The sequence below is a fragment of the Cervus elaphus genome, chromosome X (genome assembly GCF_910594005.1).
Source record: "Cervus elaphus chromosome X, mCerEla1.1, whole genome shotgun sequence".
Classification (NCBI taxonomy): domain Eukaryota; kingdom Metazoa; phylum Chordata; class Mammalia; order Artiodactyla; family Cervidae; genus Cervus; species Cervus elaphus.
The window spans coordinates 77,782,359-77,798,497 of NC_057848.1; positions in this window are offsets into that span (position 1 = coordinate 77,782,359).

Sequence of the window (16,139 nt, forward strand, 5' to 3'; positions counted from 1 at the left end):
CTTTCACTGCTTGAAGATGACATGACAGTGTAAATAGAAAACCCTAAAGATAGTACCAGAAAATTAGTAGCTCTAATCAGTGAATTTAGCAAAGTTGCAGGATACAAAATCAATACACAGAAGTCACTTGGATTTCTATATACTAACAATGAAAAATCAGAAAGAGCAATTAAGAAATCAATCCCATTTACCACTGCAACAAAAGGAATTAAGTATCGAGGAATAAACTTACCTAAGGAGACAAAAGAACTGTACACAGAAAATTATAATAAGACACTAATGAAAGAAATCAAAGATGAAAAAAACAGATGGAGAGAGTCCATGTTCCTGGGTAGGAAAAATCAATATTGTGAAAATGACTATACTACCAAATGCAGAATCGATATTGTGAAAATGACTATACTACCAAATGCAATCTACAGATTTAATGCAATCCTTATCAAATTACCAATGGTATTTTTCACAGAAGTAAAACAAAAAATTTCACAATTCATATAGAAACACAAAATACCGCAGAGAGCCAAAGCAGTCTTGAGAAAGAAGAATGGAGCTTGAGGAATCAACCTTCCTGACTTCAGGTTATACTAGAAAGCTACAATCATCAGGAGAGCATGGTACTGGCAAAAAACAGAAATATAGTCCAATGTAACGAGATAGAAAGCCCAGAAATGAACCCATGCACTATGGGTAGCTTATTTTTAACAAAGGAGGCAAGAATATACAACGGGGCAAAGACAGCCTCTTCAATAAATGATGCTGGGAAAACTGGACAGCTACATATAAAAGAATGAAATGAGAACACTTCCTAACACCATACACAAAGATAAACTCAAAATGGAATAAAGACCAAAACGTAAGACCAAAAACTATAAAACTCTTAGAGGAAAACATGGGCAGAACACTCGATGACATAAATCAAAGCAAGATTCCCTATGACCCACCTCCTAGAGAAATAAAAACAAAAATAAACAAGCAGGACCTGATTCAACTTAAAAGCTTTTGCACAGCAAAAGAAACTATAAACAAGGTGAAAAGACAACCCTCAGAATGTGAGGAAAATAATAGCAAGTGAAACAACTGACAAAGGATTAATTTCCAAAATATGCAAGCAGCTTGAAGAGATGGTGGAAGAATAGGACAGGGAGACCATAAAAGAGCACCTGCAGATAAAAGATTTCATTAGCAGCTCTGCTTATAAATTCTAACCCCTGCAAGTGTCTCCTCCTCAAGCTCTCTTTTTCCCTCCTAAGTGACCAGGTCATAGGAAGAGAACCAGTTGAATGTCACATTTTAATTTTCTAAGAAAGTTCCTCATTGCTGCGCTTATTAACATTACAACCACTTTTAAGTCAATGTATTTAGAAATAAAGCTTGATATGTCATAGTGTTTTCTCTTTATTAGGGCTTGACTTCAGACTTTAGAAAAACTAATTGGGGGGATTGCCCAGAAGACATTCACAAAGTTTGTGGACTTGTAAAAATGTGTGCAAATTTCATGCTACTATCCAATCATACACACACTTGCATGTGTGTATGTGTGGAGATAATTCTTTCTTCTTCTTTTTCTGACTGCATGACTTACAGTCAGCTTAAGTTTTAACAGTCTTAGTTCCCTGACCAGGGGTCAAACCTGGGCACTTGGCAGTGAAAGCATGGTGTCCTGGTTAGGACTTCAGGGAGTTACCTGAAGATAATTTTGACTAAGTAGTCATTGTGGAACTTTATAAGTTAGATCCAATTTAAACATAAAATAGATGAGATTTATTAATGACATATCTAGGTATCTATATCTATAGATATTATATCTATAGATATTATATATATATACATATATATATATACACACTTATATATCTGATAACTATTTGCTCATTGTTTTCATAGACATTATTTACTTTAGCCTTCACAACCACCCCACAGACCAGGTTTTATTATTCCCTGTTTTATGGATGAGGAAATAGGCTCAAAAAGGCAAAGTGCTTGTTGAAGGTCACAGAGTTAATATATCAATAAATGTGGGACATCACATATGTTTTTGATTCCACGTTCAATGTTTGTTCTCCTCCCTCACAGCTGTATTCAGAGCAGAGAGGATGAGGAAGTTATGTTTCAGTGGTTGGTGGTAAAGTAGGTGCTTCAGGAATAACCTGTCTGAAGATTTGGAGTTTGTCTAGAGAGGGGACTATGTGGGGAGAGTTGGTGAAAATCACGTGTAGACCATCGTTTGTTCACCAGGTCACGCAGCTTCCCTGGGCCTCACCTGGGATTGATCAACAGCCACGTGGAGAGCTGTAATTTAAGAGGTATCTCACTGGGTTAGATTCTACACAAAGATCCTGTCTAATCTTCTCAACAACCTGGTAGTCTTAATAATACATAGAACAGATCATGGAGGCTCAGAGAGGGCAAGTAATTTAAGGCCTCTGGGAGGTGGAAAAATCTGGATTCAAACTCAGGCCCATCTGAGTCCAAAGCATGGGTCCTCTGTTCCACCACCCAGATACCTCTAGTAGCCACCTTTGTGGAAAACCCTAGTTCTGTGTCAGGCTGAAAGTGGTGTTAACTCAGCAAAGGTAGCTGGGAAGTGGGAGGGCAGAATGCTTTCTTTACCCTGTCCACATCTCCCTACTTTCTTTCTTTTTTCCTTTCTTTCTTCTTCCTTCCTTCCTTTCTTTCTCTCTTCTTTTCATTTTTTTTTTTTCCCAGCCGTGCTGCATGGCTTCTGAGATCTTGGTTCCTTGAGTAGGGATGGAGCCTGTGCCCCCTTTGCTGGGAGCTCGGAGTCCTAACCACTGTACCACCTGTGAAGTCCCTCCCTCTTTTCTTATTATGGGAGACAATATTTTTTTCTGACCGTTTTTTGGTCTTGGGACCCCTTTACACCTTTTAAATTATTGAGGGTCTTAAAGAGCTTTTCTTTCCCTGTGGGTCATGCCTGTGGATACTTACTATTTTAAAGCTGAAAAGAGCAAAGTTTTAAAAAATTTATTACTTCATTTGATAAACTGATTATATGTTAATAGAAATATGTTTTATGAATAATAATTGTTTTACAAAACAAAACAAAGTTTAGTGAAAAGAATGGCCTTGTTTATCTTTTTGTTAATTTCCTTGATGTTTGGCTAAGTAGAAGTTGCTGGAACCTCTTCTCTGTTCCTGCATTCTGTCTGCTGCAGTGTCATGTGGCTGTAGCCTCTGGAAAACACCAGTGTATCATCTTGAGAAAATGACAACAAAAAAGACACATAGCATTTTGGCATTATTAAGAGAATAGTTTTCACCTTATGAAAACCCTGCAAAGGTCTTGCGGATACCCAGAGGTCTCCAAGCCACGCTTTGAGAACTTCTGCTTTATACAACCACCTCAGTATTCACTAGGGCTGGTGGAAAAACCCAACAGTTGAAACATTCCAGGTGACTGGAATGAAACATTCCAGGTCGCTGAATCCAACCATGCATCTGATAAGGTGAAATTCTGTGAAGTCCCCTCATTTAGATCCTAGAACAGGAAATGGCACTCCACTCCAGTATTCTTGCCTGGAGAGTCCCCTTGGACAAAGGTGCCTTGTGGGCTGCAGTCCACAGGGTCACAAAGAGTCAGACACGACTGAGTGCCTCTCTCTCACACACACACTCACACACACACATGGACTGTTTAATTTCAACCTGGATTTAAATGGATAGAAAAGTCTTTATTATGTTGAGAATAAATTGCACTCTGTAGTTTCCATCTTCAGGCTTAATTCTGTTTAGAATGAATCCAATTTCTGCTCTGTATATTCCAGATAAATGAAAAAAGCCTTGTCCCTTGCTGTCATTTTCTTCAGAAGACCTTCTTTATGTTTAAGGACTTAGGAGACCTTCCTGCTCTGAGTGTTCTCTAGCCCCACATCTCTGTATTCTCATCCAGATCTTCAAATGTCAATTTGAACTCATACAATGTTGCCAGAATGCGCTCAGGCAGAATTTCTCATGGCTTACTCTGTCCTTGGCTTAGATCAAGGCTACAAACGCTTCACATTCACAGACGGGAAAAAACATATTGTCAAGGGTCTCTGTCTTCTGGTTGGGCATGATCTCTGACACGCCATTTACTTTCCCATACCTTCTGCCATTCTGGTCCAGGCTCTGCTGTCTCCAAGGTTTCATCTCATTTGTCCTTTCTCTTTCACCCCTACAGAAAGGCAGTGCTCTAGGTGTAGTGCTTTGAAGTTTGCAAACAATTTTATAAACATCATCTCATTTAACTAGTGTGGAAACTCTGCACAGACCATTGTTGTTGTTCAGTCGCTAAGTTGTATCCAACTCCTTGCCATCCTGTGGCCTGCAGCATGCCAGACTTCCCTGTCCTTCACCATCTCCCAGAGTTTGAGCAAAACTCATGTCTATTGAGTCAGTGATGCTATCTAACCATCTTATCCTCTGCTGCCTGCTTCTCCTTTTACCTTCGGGCTTTCCCAACATCAGGGTCTTCTCTAATGAGTCGGCTCTACATTTCAGGTGGCCAAATTATTGGAATCCGTCTCCAGCATCAGTCCTTCTAATGAATATTCAGTATTGATTTCTTTTAGGATTGACTGGTTTGATCTCCTTGCAGTCCAAGGGACTCTCAAGAGTCTTCTCCAACACCACAGTTCAAAAGCATCAGTTCTTCAGCAGTCAGCCTTCTTTATGGTCCAACTCTCACATTCGTACAAGACTACTGGAAACACCATAGCTTTGACTAGATGGACCTTTGTTGGCAAAGTGGTGTCTCTGCTTTTTAATACACCATTCTATGCACAGAATGCATAGATGTGAGTAGTATAAGGAAAACACAGAAGTTTCCATTAACCTGATTTTATGGATTACCATGTTAATACTTCATTCCTGGGATTCTGTAACCTGCTTTGCTGGCTACCCAGCTTTCAGGGTCTCCCTATTATAAAGCACTCTACATACTGATGCTGCAATCATCTTTATTCTCTGCTGATCTCAACATGCCACCATCTAGAGTCCATTTGTAGCCTCCAACACTCTTGGGGTAATGTATTTTCCTGAGATCTTTGAGACTCTGCATCTGCTAAGACCTCTGACTGACTTTCCTCAACCTAGGATGACAGTGTTTGGCTAATCAGAGTTTTGTTCATTCATTGGTTCATCCACCCAGCATTCATTCATGTGTGTATTTTGTAACATACCATCTCTGATGTGCTAGGCACTACAATGGACAGTAGAGGGGAATACAAAAAATAAGTCATCTCTGCCCTCCAAGGTTTTATAAAACCTTATCTAGGTCTTATATGCACAAGTGGCTCTAATGGTAAAGCCCCTGTATGCCAGTTCAGGAGATGTAAGAGGCATGGGTTCAGTCCCTGGGCTGGGACGATCCCCTGGAGAAGGGCATGGCAACACACTCCAGTATCCTTGTCTAGAGAATCACATGGACAGAGGAGACTGGTGGGCTACAGTCCATGGGGGTCACAAAGAGTTGGATACAACTGAAGCGACTTAGCACTCACACACACATGCAATTCAAATACAAAACTCCCTGTGATAAGAGAGGTGGTGAAAGTAGATTCACAGTTGTTTGTAAACTCTGAGGTTTACCTGAGGAAGAATTAATCCCAATGGGCAGAGCATGCAAGACCTCCAGGAGAGATAATGTTGAGTCTGTGCAAGGACAAGTAGATTTACGTAAGCAGAACGGGTAGATGGGACAAGACTGGCTCAGCTTCCTTGCTGTGTTGTTCAACTTAAGTCTCCTATTGCCTTCTCCTTGTGTCTTCTTGGGCATCTGAACACAAAGATAATTTTTTTTTCTTAACCAGTATCCTAAATACCCAAGGGCCTGGTAAACATGCACAACTGACCTAAAAAAGGAAATTTCCAGCATGATAACTGTCAACGGCATATGAAAAGGCATGGACAGAAAGATTTTGTTTCAAGATTATGAGTGTAAGGAGTAGAAGACAAACTTACAAGGAAGGGAACCAACCCTTATCAGCTGGTCTCTGGTTGGAGTCACCAACGCAAATAGTTTAAGAAAAAATGTGTCATCCCTGAGGGGAATGTTTGCATGATGCATAGCACGTGATATACTACACAAATAATAGCACAGCACCACACAGGTTTGTCATGAACCCTCTGATGGCAGATAGTCTTATTTGTGATTTTTGAAAACTAAAATAAAATGAGTAAGGCTTAACAATTTTAGGTTTGAAGCATATTTCATTATTTTGTGACTTTGATCTCAAGTGCATATTCATTCCATAAGAAAAGATAAAAATTGTATCAAGCACACGCTTCTGTGTGGCATTCTCAGCAGAGGCAGGGTGGGCAGTGCTGGGTTTCAAGTGCAAGCTCTGCCTCTGATCTTCCACTTCAGCCTTAGTCCTGAGGAAGGTCCCATTCAATGCATCTTGATCATTATATATTAAAGCATTAGCAGGCTTGAATAGAGAGGCAAAACTGTATTTAGATTTTGTATTTCGAATAGCTGGTAAAGAAATGCAAAACATTTTAAATGGAGGAAAAATTAAAGCAAGGGATGTTGGGAGGGGATGGACACCAAGGAGGACTCATCAAAGTCCTGGTAGCTGTGGGGTTAGGAGACTCTATGGAGTATAACACGCATAGTGTACATTTATGAGGAGATAAGTAGGTACACAGGGAGGGGGAAAATACAAGGGAAAGCCCAGCTGATAGATACTTTCCTTGGCATTCTGGATAATCACATGGACCACAAAAATGAAAGGAGGAAAAGCAAAGTAAGTCCTTGCTTCCAATTCTATACAGCAAGGACTGGAAAGTCACATGCTGTGTGTGCTCCAAGGGCCCAGTGTAGCAAGGGGTGGACTGTCTTTGCTCCTCTCTGTCCTCTGAGCACTCCAGCCCAGTTTCATCCTTTACAATCAGATATTTGGACCCCACTATCACCATCACTCCTCTCCTTTCTCTTGGGCTCCAGCCCATCCTTTGTTCTTGCTGGTCAGATTTCACTGGGTGGCATGGAGGTGGGGAGCTCCTAGTTTAGTGAGTTGAACTGTTGTGTAAACAAAACTCTCAAATCAGCTCCCTATCTCCTAACTTTTCTAAATTCAGAGCCATTGTTTAAAACAATTTTTGAATAAGTAGTGTGTATTCATGATTAAAAATAATACAAAAAAAGTTATATTTGAAAAAATTTCTCCCTTCTTTCCTTTCCTCATGTAGCCAATTCTGACCACTTGCAAGAAACTTCATGTTTCTTCACATACATGCAAATACAAATAAAAATTTCCTTTTTTTACCATTTTAATTCATAAAGGAGTATAATTTTCAGTTTTCTGAACCATGTGTTTTGGTCATTTATTAGTATGTAATGTGCATGCATGCTACATCACTTGTCGTGTCCAACTCTTTGCAATCCTATAGACTATAGCCTGTCAGGCTTCTCTGTCCATGGGATTCTCTAGGTAAGAATACTGGAATGGGCTGCTATGCCCTCCTCCAGGGGATCTTCCTGAACCAGAGATCAAATCTGCATCTGTATGTAACAAATATCTCTAAACTTAGTGGCTGAAAACAATTTGTTGCTAACACTCATAGTTTGGTAGGTTGATTGGGCTCAGCTGTGTAGTTCTTGCTTTGGCTTCTCACTGTGGTTATGGTCAGACGTGGGGTAGCACAGGGGTCACGGGAAGGCTTGACTGGGTTGGAGGTTCCAAATGGCTTCCAAATGGCTGGCAGTTATGCTGATTGTTGGATTGGAGCTCAGTGGCCAGAGTACCTCTGTATAGACTGGGCTTCTCACAGGAAGCTGGTCTCTGAGTGGGAGCACCCCAAGAGAGCAGGAAGTGAAAGTTACCAGGTCAATGAATGGCAACTTACAGAACTGGCACTGTTAGGTCTGCTGGATTCTGTTGGCCAAAGTGGTCTCAGGGCTAGCCCAGGTTCAAGGAGATGGAGAAAGAAACCCTGTTCTCTTCATGGGAGGGTAGCAAGATTGTATTGCAGAAGATCTTGAGGTTAGGAGGTACTGTGTTGGTCATCTTGGTAAAATACAACCTGTATCACCATCTGAAGTACCTTTCTACTCCTTCTAACACATTTCCAAGGCCAGAGGAGCTTGCTTTTATAATGTCTAATATCTGACCCCTCCCTGTTTCCTCTGATCCCACACATTCAAACTCATATCCTTTTGTAGTTAGGTAAATGCCAGAGTTACCTTCCTGGTATCCCACTTTCCTTGACTGCAAATAGTCAATGAAGCTTTCTTAACATTGGTGTTTACATAATCTTTAGCTTTAATGATGTCATTCTCCTAAGTCAAAATCAGATCTGATATCCCCAGTGGTTTTGTGTGACCTGTGCAAAGTTAACATATATAGAATATGCTTTATTTTTATTTCAACATTGCAAATTCAAGAGATCCAGATGGAACTCCTTTTGAATAACCAGGTCCTCATAGGTAGAAAAATTGGATTCTTTTACTAATATGTTCTAGATACTGAACAAAAGGGAAAAGACTTTCAGGATCTTGTTGGATTTAATGGACAATAGGGAAAATGGATAAATAACATAGACTAATGGATGGTAACACTGGATGGCTAGAAAGCAGACAGGGCAGGGGGCAGATGCGAAGGGCTACAATTTCAAATCCATGGTCATGGATAATCTCACTGAAATGGAGACATTTCACTTAAAAAACTTAAGGAAGGGTAACAGGGAATTCTAGAACTTTGCTTTCCAGTAGAGTACCCTACAACCATATGTGGCTATCTTAATTTGTATTAATTAAAATTAAATAAAATTTAAAATTCACTTAGTCAGGCACAGTAGCCACATTTCCAGGGCTCAAAAGTCACCTATGACTGGTGGCTACAAAGCATATTTAGAACATTTCCACCATTACAGAGAGTTCTCCAGGTCCAGTTCAGCCACTCAGTCGTGTCCAACTCTTTGTGACCCCATGAACCGCAGCACACCAGGCCTCCCTGTCCATCACCAAATCCCGGAGTTTACTCAAATTCATGTCCATTGAGTCGGTGATGACATCCAGCCATCTCATCCTCTGTAGTCCCCTTCTCTTCCTGCCCCCAATCCCTCCCAGCATCAGGGTCTTCTCCAACAAGTCAACAGTTCGCATGAGGTGGCCAAAGTACTGGAGTTTCAGCTTCAGCATCAGTCCTTCCAATGAACACCCAAGACTGATCTCCTTTAGGATGGACTGGTTGGATCTCCTTGCAGTCCAAGGGACTCTCAAGAGTCTTCTCCAACACCACAGTTCAAAAGCTTCAATTTTGGTGCTCAGCTTTCTTCACAGTTCAACTCTCACATCCGTACATGACCACTGGGAAAACCATAGCCTTGACTAGACGGACCTTTGTTTGCAAAGTAATGTCTCTGCTTTTTAATATGCTATCTAGGTTGGTCATAAATTTCCTTCCAAGGAGTAAATGTCTTTCAATTTCCTGGCTGCAATCACCATCTGCAGTGATTTTGGAGCCCCCCATAATAAAGTCTGACACTGCTTCCACTGTTTCCCCATCGATTTCCCATGAAGTGATGGGACCAGATGCCATGATCTTAGTTAGTTTTTTGAATGTTGAGATTTAAGCCAACTTTTTCACTCTCCTCTTTCACTTTCATCAAGAGGCTTTTTAGTTCCTCTTCCCTTTCTGCCATTAGGGTGGTGTCATCTGTATATCTGAGGTTATTGATATTTCTCCTGGAAATCTTGATTCCAGCTTGTGCTTCTTCCAGCCCAGCGTTTCTCATGATGTACTCTGCATAGAAGTTAAATAAGCAGGGTGACAATATACAGCCCTGACATACTCCTTTTCCTATTTGCAACCAGGCTGTTGTTCCATGTCCAGTTCTAACTGTTGCTTCCTGACCTGCATACAGGTTTCTCAAGAGGCAGGTCAGGGGGCCTGGTATTCCCATCTCTTTCAGAATTTTCCACAGTTTATTGTGATCCACACAGTTAAAGGCTTTGGCATAGTCAATAAAGCAGAAATAGATGTTTTTCTGGCACTCTCTTGCTTTTTTGATGATCCAGTGGATGTTGGCAATTTGATCTCTGGTTCCTCTGCCTTTTCTAAAACCAGCTTGAACATCTGGAAGTTCACGGTTCACGTAGGCTGAAGCCTGGCTTGGAGAATTTTAAGCATTACTTTACTAGCATGTGAAATGGGCTCAATAAAGGACAGAAATGGTAGAGACCTAACAGAAGCAGAAGATATTAAGAATAGGTGGCAAGAATACACAGAACTATACAAAAAAAGATCTTCACAACCCGGATAATCATGATGTTGTGATCACTCACCTAGAGCCAGACATCCTGGAATGTGAAGTCAAATGGGCCTTAGGAAGCATCACTATGAACAAAGCTAATGGAGTTGATGGAATTCCAGTTGAGCTATTTCAACTCCTAAAAGATGATGCTGTGAAAGTGCTGCACTCAATATCCCAGCAAATTTGGAAAACTCAGCAATGGCCACAGGACTGGAAAAGTTCAGTTTTCATTCCAATCCCAAGGAAAGGCAGTGCCAAAGAATGCTCAGAGAGTTCTACTGAACAGCATTTCAGAGGTGGGATATTCCATGGAGAGGGGACATCAATTTTATCCTATTTGAAGTGTGACCCAGATAGTCAATGAATTCTTGCCATTTAACATGGATCACTTTCAAGTTACCCAAATCTGGAGAAGGCTATTTTAGATAGACTTAATGTTTCATCGTATCAAGTTCTTGATATGTTCTTGCTGACACATTTGCAACAGATATAAGGTCTTATTTGATCTCTAATAAACTTAGGTACAACAGTTGTGTTACATTTAGAAAACCAACAAACTTAACCTAGTTTCAATACCAGATATCAATTCAGTACTGAATATTGCCCAGATCAACAGGTTTGACATTCATTTTGGTCAGTTTTCTAAATATTGAAAAGTATTTAATTTGTAAGTGCTGATAGTTTTGAATTAATTAAGTCGTGCTTATTTGCAAGTTATCTCAGAAGGATTATTACCCAAAATGGTCCCATTCTGGAGAATGAACCTCAAGGTGCTGCATTCAGGAAACAAATTTGACTTCCCCATAGCCAGCACACTTACACGCAAGATAACTACAAACACACACACAAAGAATAATTCCTGCAAGGCAAAAACAAAAAGATGAAGTTCAACAATTTCTTCAACTTTTTCAAACAAAGATTCCTCTTATTAAAAACAAACAATGTGAAAATGGAAAGACAGGGAATAATGACCACACGAGTCATGGCAATTCTCCCCACAAACACAAAGCCAAAAATAACAGTGGGAGAAAGTTAAATTTACTTAGTTAACTTCATGCTTTCTCCAGGAAATATTTTTATTTTCTCAGTGTCAGAATTCTGAAAAAAGTATTTCATCAAGCAAACTTTTTTCCAACTGCATATGCAGAAAAAAACAGTTTTGAAATTTCAGACATTTCATCTTAACCAATTTTTTTCCCTCAACATAGTTTATAGAAGATAGTGGCCATGGAGTGCTAAAGAAAATCATCTTTCTCATACCCTAGGGTGACTATAGGATGGAACAGAGCTCTGATTATCACAGAAGGTGTTATCAAGTACTGAACAAACAAATGTAATGCAAAACAAGCTTGAGTGACTTACCCTAGGTGATAGCAAATGTGGACCATAGTTCTGGACGTGTCTCTGCTCCAAACAGCCTCCTGCGTTGGGAGGTGGAGAGCAGCTGGCTCCTGTCATGGAGAGTCCCTCCTAGTTATGCAGAGCAAAATAAACTTAGGCAGCTCTGGTAGAAACTTGGGAAGCAGCTGCCTCTGGTCAAGGTCAGTCTGCCATGGGCACAGATTTACTGCCGTGGTTGCCACAAATTGAGAAAGAAGGGGAGAGCCTCAGGAACCAGGCTCCATGATTTCAGACGACACTGCAAAGCTACAGTCATGAAACAGGTATGGTATTGGCATGACAACAGACACACAGACAAGTGGAACAGAAGAGGGAGCCTAGAAATAGAGCCCAGTGTTTATGGTCAATTCATCTATGTCACAGGAGGCAAAGGTACATGACAGGGAAAAGATCAGTGCAGGGAAGAGTACCTCCCCCATCTCTTACCATTGGTAGAATTTGGCCTTTCCTTTTTCAGTTGGCCCTTACTCTTCCCCTTGTGCATTATATCTGGACAAACTGGGAGGAAAGCCTGGGTGCTCCTTCCTTTGACACCACAGGGAGATCAGAACCATGTATGTGGGGGACCACATGTGAGAACTCTCACTTTGGCCCCACCTCTTCTCCATTGTAAAATCCCGGGCCACTCTCTGTTCCTTGCTCTCAAAAGTCACATCACAACTGGTTGAGACCCTTGTCCTGCTCTTTTCAGAACCCTTGGTTCTGAAAGTAATGAACCATTTCTTGAATTCTTGATATGGGTGGAGTGTGTGTGTGTGGGGGTGTCATTGGTCTCCACATCCAAACCAAATTTGAGGTGGACTTTCATTGTCTTTACATTGGTGGAAGTTATGTGCAAGTCTATAGAAATGCACACCACTCCCACCCCACCCGCTCCAACAGACACATACAATCAAGTCAATTACAAACAATATCACAGGAGACATGGCAGGGATAGGAATGGTGGTCCCTATCATATCTTCATTTGCTTTGCTAGTCTGGTGACTGCAGAAAGTGGATGAATTCTGTAGAATGGCTGTATACTCCAGGTTTCACCAAGTAGTAATTCCAGTTGTGGATGCTGTGTGCTGGATGTGGTATAATTGCTCAAGCAGACTAATAAGCCCTTAGGTCCATGTTATGTGGCCATTGATTCAATGAGTACATTCCTTTCTATTCCAACCAATCAGAGAAAGAGGATGAGAAGTAGGTCACAATCATATGGACAGACATCTTTACAGTTTACTCCACTGCTATGTTAACTCTCCTGCCCTACATCTTACCCGTCCTCATAACATAGTACGAGATGGGAATCATCTAGACAGCCCATAGAACATCACTCAGATCAGTTAAACTGACATGATCTTATCGACTTGACAAGATAAGAGATAAGCACATGTGTCTGTAAGACACATGTGCTCAAGATCATGGGAAGTAAACCCAATGAAAATCCAGGGAGCTGACAATTCAGTGAAGCTTTTAGGAGTTCAGAAGCATGCCAGGATGCCCCCTCCATCATGCAAGACAAATCATTGCATCTTGAATCCTCCACCCCAAAGAAGACAGCAGGATTATTGTTGCAGTCCATATATCAGGTGATGCAGAATGCCCAGAGCTGGCAGAAACCTGCAGCACGTCCAGGCTGCAGTGAAAGCAGTTGTGTGGACCATCTTTTATGATAGTCTTCATGGTGTCAGCTGTAACAGTAATGGGCAGGGGTGCAGTGTCATGTTCAAGGCCAGCCCATGCAAGACAATTGCCACCTAGGTCCCTGGAGTTCTGGAGGAAGGCCATGCCATCAACATCAGAGATTATATGTCTTTCTAGAAATAGCTTCTGGTGTGCTTATGGGCCCTGGTAGAGACACATGCTTGACTATGGGACAGCAAATGTTTTGGCTTTTCTCCTACCTTTGCCATGAAAGAGGAGAAGGAGAGGTACTCCCTACCCTCAGATGAAATGTGTCAGTTCAGGTCCTTCAGGAAATCAAGCTGGAGTTGGAAAATATGAAAGATGTATGTTTTGCCACGCATTGCCCCAGATGCTAGAGATGCAGCCTATTAAAAAGCAGACACATTACTTTGCTGACAAAGGTCCGTCTAGGCAAAGCTATGGTTTTTCCAGTAGTCATGTATGGATGTGAGAGTTGGGCCATAAAGAAGGCTGAGTGCCAAAGAATTGATGCTTTGGAACTGTGGTCTTGGAGAAGACTCTTAAGAGTCCCTTGGACAGCAAGGAGATCAAACCAGTCAATCCTGAAGGAAATCAACTCTGAATATTCATTGGAAGGGCTGATGCTGAGGCTGAAGCGCCAATCCTTTAGTCACCCGATGGGAAGAGCTGACTCGTTAGAAAAGACCCTGATGCTGGGAGAGACTGAGGGCAGGAGGAGAAGGGGGAGACAGAGGATGAGATGGTTGGATGGCATCACCGACTCTGTGGACATGAGATTGAGCAAACTCCAGGAGATAGTGAAGGACAGGGAAGCCTGGCATGCTGCAGTCCATGGGGTTGCAAAGAATTTGACATGACTGAGCGACTGAGCAATGACAACAGCAATGCTTCACCACAGATGCTAGATACAAGGGACATCAAAACCACTCATGGTTCCTGCCATTGTGGAGCTTTGAATTGCTGAAGGAATTGCAGGAATACATATGTAATCATTGTGTTAAGTGCTTAAGAAAGGCAAGTACTACAGAATCGCTTTAGAGAAGAACCTAACTTAGATGGGGACAGGAATGCCAGTTGAGGTGCTGTTGGTGAAGGGACAGGGATGCTGAGACATGAAGGATGAGTAGGACTTGGCCAGGCAAAGAGTAAGGAAGGTCGTGCTTAGGCAAAAAGAACAGTATGCAATATGCAGAAAAACAACCTCTACCTCAGCCACCCACTTCCCCTGGTCACTTCCCAGGCATTGTCATCTCCTATAACTGCCCTCTCCCACCTCGATCATCAGTGATTCAAGCATCCCACTCTCTGATTACAGACTCCTCACTGTGGTCATTTTCCAACCTCTTCAGAGCCTTCAGGCATTGATGTTTTCTGTCTCTGTCAGCCATCTCCTTTTTCACTTAATCTTTTTATTTAAACACCCTTACTCAGGTATAATTGAAATGCATATTCTTAAAGTGTACACTTTGACTAATGTTGATATCTGTATACACCCATGCAACCATCATGGCAATCAAGATAATAAACATTTCCATACCCCCCCCCCAAAGCTTTCTCATACCCCTTTGAAGTCCCAGACTTCCCTACAGCTCAGATGGTAAAGAATCTGCCTGTAATGCAGGAGACCCGGGTTCAATCCCTGGGTCAGAAGATCTCCTGGAGAAGGAAATGGCAATCCACTCTAGTATTCTTGCCTGGAGAATTCCATGGACAGAGGAGCCTGGCGGGCTACAGCCCATGGGGTTATGTGGTCAGACACAAGTAAGCGACTAGCACACATATACCCTGCGACCTTGCTAAAGTCACTTATTACTTCTAGTAGGTTTTTCTTGGTAGATTCTATGAGATTTGGGAACTTCCCTGATAGCTCAGTTAGTAAAGAATCTGCCTGCAATTCAGGAGACCATGGTTTGATTCTTGGGTCTGGAAGATCCACTGGAGAAGGGATAGGCTACACACTCCAGTATTCCTGGGCTTCCCTTGTGGCTCAGCTGGTAAAAATCTGCCTGCAATGCGGGAGACCTCGGTTCGATCCCTGGATTGGAAGGATCCCCTGGAGTAGGGAAAGGCTACCTGCTCCAGTATTCTGGTCTGGAGAAGTTCATGGACTGTTGGACTATACAGTGTATAGTCCAACAGTCCATGGTGTTGCAAAGATTTGGACATGACTGAGCGACTTTCACTTCATGAGATTTTTATATATAGAAAATGTTGTCCTCAGCTAATAGCGGTTTTTCTTTTCTAATAATGAATGTTTTTTATTTCTTTTTCTTACCATGAGACAAATACTATTATCTGTCTTAGAAAGGCTTTCTGCTTAGCTCATTAGCTTCTGACTGCAATGTGACAGACTCAGTCCTCCATCTCTTCTTTCTCATTGCAATCTTGGCTCCTTAAGTCTCTAATTTTGTTTCTCTGGGCCTGTGAGACCACTGAAAGCTGCGTTGGTTTTCTGGTCCCCAGATATCGCCATCTACCTGGATGAAGCGTGGATTCTCATCCTCCTTCACTGTGCCCTAGAATTGGAAAATTTCTCCAGAGGAAAAGAAGCTGCAATATGTCAGTGTATCTTTCCATGGTTCTCCTTTCTCCAGCATGTTGGCTCCTTAAGTCCTGATCACTTCAGTAGTTCTCCAATGGCTTTAAACTTTTTTGTCATACTTTAAATAATTGTTTTTGCTATTTAGTAATCTAATGTTATTGTTGTTAAATATTGCATATATACAAAGGAAAAAATGTTCATGTATATTAACAGTCCAATGAACAGTAGAAAATCCCATAAATCTGTATCAGAGAAGAACAAGTCTGACCCCCTATTGAATCTC